The sequence below is a fragment of the Hypanus sabinus genome, assembly GCF_030144855.1.
Source record: "Hypanus sabinus isolate sHypSab1 chromosome 24 unlocalized genomic scaffold, sHypSab1.hap1 SUPER_24_unloc_4, whole genome shotgun sequence".
Taxonomy (NCBI): domain Eukaryota; kingdom Metazoa; phylum Chordata; class Chondrichthyes; order Myliobatiformes; family Dasyatidae; genus Hypanus; species Hypanus sabinus.
Window position 1 is genome coordinate 1,151,282 of NW_026778947.1, and position 8,552 is coordinate 1,159,833.

An 8,552-nucleotide genomic window follows, 5' to 3' on the forward strand; every position below is an offset into this window, starting at 1 on the left:
ACCGTCCCTCCCACAGTGCGGCTCTCCCTCCTCACCGTCCCTCCCACAGTGCGGCACCCCCTCCTCACCGACCCTCCCACAGTGCGGCTCTCCCTCCTCACCGTCCCTCCCACAGTGCGGCTCTCCCTCCTCACCGTCCCTCCCACAGTGCGGCACCCCCTCCTCACCGACCCTCCCACAGTGCCACTCCCTCCTCACCGTCCCTCCCACAGTACGGCTCTCCCTCCTCACCGTCCCTCCCACAGTACGGCTCTCCCTCCTCACCGTCCCTCCCACAGTACGGCTCTCCCTCCTCACCGTCCCTCCCACAGTGCGGCTCTCCCTCCTCACCGTCCCTCCCACAGTGCGGCACTCCCTCCTCACCGTCCCTCCCACAGTGCGGCTCTCCCTCCTCACCGTCCCTCCCACAGTGCGGCACCCCCTCCTCACCGACCCTCCCACAGTGCCACTCCCTCCTCACCGTCCCTCCCACAGTACGGCTCTCCCTCCTCACCGTCCCTCCCACAGTACGGCTCTCCCTCCTCACCGTCCCTCCCACAGTACGGCTCTCCCTCCTCACCGTCCCTCCCACAGTACGGCTCTCCCTCCTCACCGTCCCTCCCACAGTGCGGCTCTCCCTCCTCACCGTCCCTCCCACAGTGCGGCACTCCCTCCTCACCGTCCCTCCCACAGTACGGCTCTCCCTCCTCACCGTCCCTCCCACAGTACGGCTCTCCCTCCTCACCGTCCCTCCCACAGTGCGGCACTCCCTCCTCACCGTCCCTCCCACAGTGCGGCACTCCCTCCTCACCGTCCCTCCCACAGTACAGCTCTCCCTCCTCACCGTCTCTCCCACAGTACGGCTCTCCCTCCTCACCGACCCTCCCACAGAACGGCACCCCCTCCTCACCGACCCTCCCACAGTGCCACTCCCTCCTCACCGTCCCTCCCACAGTATGGCTCTCCCTCCTCACCGTCCCTCCCACAGAACGGCTCTCCCTCCTCACCGTCCCTCCCAGTGCGGCACTCCCTCCTCACCGACCCTCTCACAGAACGACACTCCCTCCTCACCGCCCCTCCCACAGCACGGCTCTCCCTCCTCACCGTCCCTCCCACAGAACGGCTCTCCCTCCTCACCGACCCTCCCACAGAACGGCTCTCCCTCCTCACCGTCCCTCCCACAGAACGACACTCCCTCCTCACCGCCCCTCCCACAGCACGGCTCTCCCTCCTCACCGTCCCTCCCACAGTGCCACTCCCTCCTCACCGTCCCTCCCACAGTGCCACTCCCTCCTCACCGTCCCTCCCACTGTGCCACTCCCTCCTCACCGTCCCTCCCACTGTGCCACTCCCTCCTCACCGTCCCTCCCACAGTACGGCTCTCCCTCCTCACCATCCCTCCCACAGTACGGCTCTCCCTCCTCAGCGACCCTCCCACAGAACGGCTCTCCCTCCTCACCGACCCTCCCACAGAATGGTAGTCCCTCCTCACCACCCATCCCACAGTGCGGTAGACCCTCCTCACCACCCATCCCACAGTGCGGTAGTCCCTCCTCACCGACCCTCCCACGGAACGGCACCCCCTCTTCAGCGCCAAAGGAACAATTTAAGCTTTTGTGAGAAAGGAGTACGGGGTTGGGACAGGACGCCGAGTGGAATGGTGAGAGGGGACAGGCTGTGTACTTGCTTCGATTGTGGCTGTGCATTTCAAAGTATGAAGGTCAGAGACCGTGGTCCTTGCTGAGTGCTGGGCATCTGGTTTATTTGCAACATAAGCTTGAGCTGGGAATCAAGGCTTGACGTGTGAGTGCGCGGACCCCAAGGGGCTCAGAATGGGCTGCGGCTGTGACCCTTCGGGAGTGGATTTGGCAAAGGCAATGTAACGTTAGCAGGGGAGGGAGGAATACAGGCTACTCAGCTCTACTTCCTCACCCCCCCCCCACCATCAGTCCCACATTCCAGGCCTCACCTCTCCCCTCTCAATCTCCCTGATACCCCCTTTGAGAGTCCTTGTTGAATCTGCTTCTGGGTAGCGAGTCCTGGATGGCAGAAACTAATAACTTGCTTCAGTCTGTGCACTCTGCCTAGCCCCTCGCCGCCAGGAAGGGCCTTCCACCAAGAACATAACACAAACAACAGCACAGGCACAGGCCCTTCGGCCCACAATGCGCTGAACCAGTAATCAGATGCCCAACAAAATTAACACCCTCTGTCCAAAAGACACAGGAGCACAATTAGGCCAGCTGGCCCATCAAGTCTGCTCCACTATTCAATCGCGGCTGATTCTTTTTTCTATCTCCTCCTCAACCCTAGTTCCTGGCCTTCTCCCTGTAACCTTTGATGCAGTGTCCAATCAAGAACCTAGCCATCTCTGCCAACAACCTGGGCTCCACAGCTGCATGTGGCAACAAATTCCACAAATTCACCACCCTTTGGCTGAAAGGGTACCCCTCCATCCTGAGGCTCCGATCTTATCCTAGGGTTGCCCACCATGGGAAACATCCTTTCCACATCCACTCTGTCTAGGCCTTTTAACATTTGAGAGGTTTCAATGAGATCCTCCTGCATCTTTCTGAATTCCAGCGAGTACAGATCCAGAGCAATCAAACGTTCCTTGTACGATAACCCTTTCATTTCCTGGAGTCACCTTGTGAACCTCCTCTGGACCCTCTCCAATGCCAGCACATCTTTTCTAAGAAGAGGGGCCCAAAACTGCTCACGATACTCGAAGTGAGGCCTCACCAGTGCCTTATAAAGCCTCAGCATCACATCCTGCTCTTGTATTCTAGCCCTCTTGAAATGGATGCTAACATTGCATTTGCCTTCCTCACCATCGACTCAACTTACAAGTTAACTTTTAGGGTGTTCTGCACAAGGACTCCCAAGTCCCTCTGCATCTCAGATTCCTCGATTTTTCTCCCCATTTAGAAAATAGTCCGCACATTTATTTCTACTACCAAAGTGCGTGACCATGCATTTTTCGACTTTGTATTTCATTTGCCACTTCCTTGCCCACTCTCCTAACCCAAGTCCTTCTGCATTCTACCCGTTTCCTCAACACTACCTGCCCATCACCTATCTTCAAGTCATCCGCAAATTTGGCAACAAAGCCATCTATTCCATCACCTAAATCATTTACATATAGCATAAAAGAAGTGGTCCCAACAATGATCCCTGCGGAATACCATTAGTCACTGGCAGCCAACCAGAAAAGGATCCTTTTATTCCCACTCGCTGCCTCCTACCAATCAGCCAATGCTCTAACCATGCCAGTAACTTTCCTGTAAAACCATGGGCTCTTAACACAGTAAGTGTTGGCACATGGCCTAGCGGATAAGGCATCAGTCTAGTGAGCCAAAACTGTTACGAAGGATGAACAGCTCTGATGGGCAAAAGGGTGCAGAGTTGCCCATGTTCCCCCCCCCCCCAGGAGATTCGCAAACCGTTACTGTTGTTATGCTGCTAATGAGAGAGAAAGAGAGGTAAGGGAAAACATGCTGGAATTGGAATATCTGCTACAGATAAGAGAGAGATGAATCCTGGGAGAGAGACTTGTTGTACCACCATATTATGACTTCTGAAAGACTTATGGCTTCTGAGAGGATTGTTTACCTTTTACTATTCTGTTCATTAAAATTCCTCAGTGGACAGCCGGAGTGGGCTGGTTTGATGGACTAAGCCATTCAAAATTGATTGACACCTGAGACCCCATGAGTAGGGATAAAAGTGAAGTCTGGGGAGACACCCCTCAGACACACCAAGAGACACACTAGTGAGCACTGCTTAAGTGTTGGAACCCACGAGAAGGTGTGGGGCATCGGAGACTGAACAAAGGATCGGTCAGTTTAACTCACAGTATTATAGCAGGGCCGGTGGGGGCTTGTGTGTGTGTGCGCCCTTGCCTGGGTGATGAGTTCACCACAGAAGAACAGTCTAGCTAAAGGACAGAGGGGTCATACCTGAATGGCTGCAACACATCGACGGATTAAGAACGTAAAGGAAGGTTTGCCTGTCTGTAGCCATTACTGCTCGCTTGCTCTCTCTCTCTCTCTCTCTCTCCAACAGTTACAACACAATGACCAACATCTACCCCAGCCTGTATGAACTGAACTGAACTTTATATTCACATATGACAATTCATTATCCCCTAGACATCGATAGAGCTTGTTTATTATTGATTATTATTATACCCACACTTTTAGGTTTAGTATTGCTAACGTGTATTATCTGTATATTTGCATTGTTGATATTGATTTGTATATTTTACTAATAAACACTGTTTGAAAATAGTACCACCAGACTCCAACGGATACTTCTTTCTCTGCTGGTTAGACACCCAGTTACGGGATACATAACAAGTCTTAGCTGAGGTAGTGTGTTGTGTCCTTGAGCAAGGCCCTTAACAACACATTGCTCTGTGATGACACTGGTGCCAAGCTGCATGGGTCCTAGTGCCCTTCCCTTAGACAACATCGGTGGCGTGGAGAGGGGAAGGCTTGCAGCTTGGGCAACTGCCGGTCTCCCATACAACCCTGCCCAGGCCTGCGCCCTGGAAACTCCAGGTGCAGATCCATGGTCTCATGAGACTAACGGATGCTTATGCCTATAACTTGTGGCACCTTGTCAAAGGCCTTCTGAAATCCAATATTCAACATTCACAGCATCTCCTTTATCTCTCCTACTTGAAATCTCCTCAAAGAATTCCAGGCAGGATTTTCCCTGAAGGAAACCATGCTGACTTTGTACTATCTTACCCTGTGTCACTTCATCCTTAACAACTGACTCTAACATCTTCCCAACCACTGAGGTCAGGTTAACTTCCTTACTGCTGCCTTTCTCCTTTCTTAAAGAGTGCAGAAACAATTGCAATTCTAGCTCTCTGGCACCATGCTAGAATGCAATGATTTTAGAAAGATCATTTCTAATGCCACCACAATCTCTAACACTACCTCTTTCAGAATCCTAGGGTGCAGTTCCTCTGCTCCAGATGACTCATGCAGCTTTAGGTCTTTCAGCTTTTTGAGTACCTTCTCTCTTGTAATGGTAAGTGCACCCACTTCTCTTCCTTCACTCATATGACATCAGGCACACTGCTAGTGTCTTCCACAGTGAAGGGTGGCGCAAAATATTTAGTTCATCAGACATCTCCTTGTCCCCCGTTCTTATTTCTTCTGCCTCATTTTCTAGTGGTTCTATATCCACTCTCATTTCTTTTATTTTCAACATACTTGATAAAACTTTTACTATCCATTTTGATATTATTTGCTAGCTTGCTTTCATATTTCATCTTTCATATTTCATATTTTAGTTGCTCTCTGTAGGTTTTAAAAAACTTCCCAATCCTCTGTCTTCCCACTAATTTTTGCTTTGTTGTGCCCTTTCTTTTGCTTTTATAATTGCTTTGACTTCCTTTGTCAGCCACGATTGTACTATTTTACCATTTGAACATTTCTTTATTTTTGGAATACACATGTCCTGCACCTACCTCATTTTTCCCAGAAATGCACGCCATTGGTGCTGGGCTGATTTCGCTGCCAGCAGCTCCTTCCAATTTACTTTGGCCAACTCCCCCCTCATACTCCTGTAATTTCCCTTACTCCACTGAAGTACTGCTACATCAGACATTACTTTGGACAACTCCCCCCTCATACCCCTGTAATTTCCCTTACTCCACTGAAATACTGCTACATCAGACACTACTTTCTCCCTATCAAATTTCAAGTTGAACACAATCCTATCGTGATCATTGGTTCATAAGGGTTCTTTAACCTTAAGCTCCCTAATCTCCTCCGGTTCATTACATAACACCCAGTCCAATATAGCTGATCCCTGGTAGGCTCAACAACAAGCTGCTCTAAAAACCCATTTCTTAGGCATTCAGCAAACTCACTCTCTTGAGATCCATTACCAACCTGATTTTCCCAATCGACCTGCATGTCTACCATAACATTGCCCTTTGACTCGTCTTTTGTATTTTCTGTTGTAACCTGTCATCCACATCCCAGCCACTGTTAGGAGGATGTATATAACTGCCATCAACATCCTTTTACCTTTGCAGTTTCTTAACTCAACCCACAAGGACTCAACATCTTCCGATCCTATATCACATCTTTCTACTGATTGGATGCCATTCTGTACCAGTAGAGCCACACCACCCCCTCTGCCTACCTTCCTATCCCTCTGATATAACGTGTAACTTGGACATTCAGCTCTCAACTACAACCATCCTTCAGCCACGATTCAGTGACGGCCACAACATCATCAGTAATATTGCAACAAGATCATCCACCTTATTTCTTATACTACACGTATTTAAATACAACACCTCGAGTACCATATTTGGTATCCTTCCTGTTTCTGCATCCCTAATGTTTTGATACTCAGCCTGTTGGCTGCAACTAAGTCCCATCACCTGTCTGCCTCTTTCTGACAATCTGACTGCACACTACCTTTACTTTTTTTACCATCAGTCCTATCCTGAGTCCTGTCACTCTGGTTCTTAGATCCCTGTTAAGTTAGTTCAAACCCTCCCCAAAAGCTCAAACAAACCTGCCCGTGAGAATATTGGTCCCCTCGGGTTCAGGTGCAATCCATCACTTTTGAACAGGTCATACCTCCCCCAGAAGAGATCCCAATTACCCAAGAACCTGAAGCCCTGTCCCCTGCACCAGCTTCTCAGCCCCACATTTATCTGCCAAATCTTCCTATTTCTACCTTCACTAGCGCGTGGCACAGGAACAATCCAGAAATTACTACCCAGGAGTCCTGCTTCTCAGCTTTCTACCTAACTCTCTAAATTCTCTATTCAGGACCTCACTGCTTTTCCCTCCTATGCCATTGGTACCAATGTGTACCAAGTCATCTGGCTGCTCCCCCCCCCCACCTCTCCGAAATGTTGTGGATGTGATCTGAGACATCCCTGACCCTGGCATCTGGGAGGCAACTTGCCTTCCAGGCATTCACATTCACGTCCACAGAATCTGCTGTCTGTTCCCCTCACTATCGAGGCCCCTATCACTCCCGCTCCCAACTTCTCTCTCTATCCCTCCTGCACCACAGACCCACACTCAGTGGCTGTAACCCGGTCGCCGTGGCATTTTCCCGGGAGGTCATCCCCCACAAAAGTATCCAAAGCGGTCTACTTGTTTTTGAGGGAATGGCCACAGGGGTGCTCTGCTCTAACTGTCTATTTCCATTTCTCCTGACAGTCACCCAGCTACTCACCTCCTGCAAATTCAGGGTGACTACAAGCTGAAGATCATCCAGCTGCTGCTCCAGATCCCTAACACGGTCTTCAAGGAGCTGCAGCCAGATGCACTTCACACAGATGTAGTTCCCCAGGAGACTCTGGATCTCCCAATTCCAACATCCATATGTCCGTATCCCTCCATTCCCTGCACATCCATGTGTCTGTCTAAGAACCTCTATCGTATCTGCCCACACAAGATCACAGGAGCAGAATTAGGCCATTTGACCCATTAAATCTGCTCTGCCATTCCAACACAGCTAATTCATTATCCCTCTCCTGCCTTTTCCCGTAACATTTGACATCCTGACTAATCAAGAACCTATCAACCTCTGCTTTTAATACACAAATAACTTGGCCTCCACAGCCACTTGTGGCAATTAATTCCACAGATTCGGTACCCTCTAACTAAAGAACTTCCTCCTCTTTTCTTCTAAATGGTTGTCCCTCTATTTTGAGGCAGTGCCCTCTGATCCTAGACTCCTGCACTCCTGCATTCTTTCTATTAAATGGGTTTTAATGAGATAGCCTCTCATTATTCTAAACTCCAGTGAGTAGAGGCCCAGTCATCACACACTCCTGACACATTAACCCTTTCATTCTCATGAAGCTCCTCTCCAATGCCAGCACACCCTTTCACAGATAAAGTGCCCAAAACTCCAAGTGTGACCATAGAACCTCAGCATTACATCCTTGGTTTTATATTCTGGTCCTCTCAAAATGAATGCTAACATTGTATTTGCCTTCCTCACCACCAACTCAACCTGCAAATTAACCTTCAGGGAATCCTGCACAAGGACTCCCAAGTCCCTTTGCACCTCGGATTTCTGTATTTTCTACCTGTTTACAAAATAGGCAAGTCCTATATTCCTTCTAACAAAGTGCATGATCATATGGTTCCCTGCACTGTATTCCATCAGCCACTTCTTTGCCCCTGGCTGCTCTCTGTGTAAAAATGTCTTGCCCCTCACATCTCCTTTGAACTTATTCCCTCTCACCTTAATTGCATGCCTGCTGGTGTTAGAGATTTCAACCCTGGGAAAAAGATACCGTCTGTTCACTCTGTTGTAATTTTATAAACCTCTATCAGATCTCCCCTCAGCCTCCGCTGCTCTAGAGAAAACCACCCAAGTTTGTCTAACCTCTTTGTATAGCTCATACCTTCTAAACCAGGTAGCATGCTGGTGAAAATCGTCTGCACCCTCTGCAAAGCCTCCACGTCCCTTGTGCAATGGCTTGACCAAATCTGTATGTGCCACAAGCAGAGTTTTATAAAGCTGCAAACTCCTGAACTCAGTTCCTCTATGAATAAAGGCAGTGTGCCGTT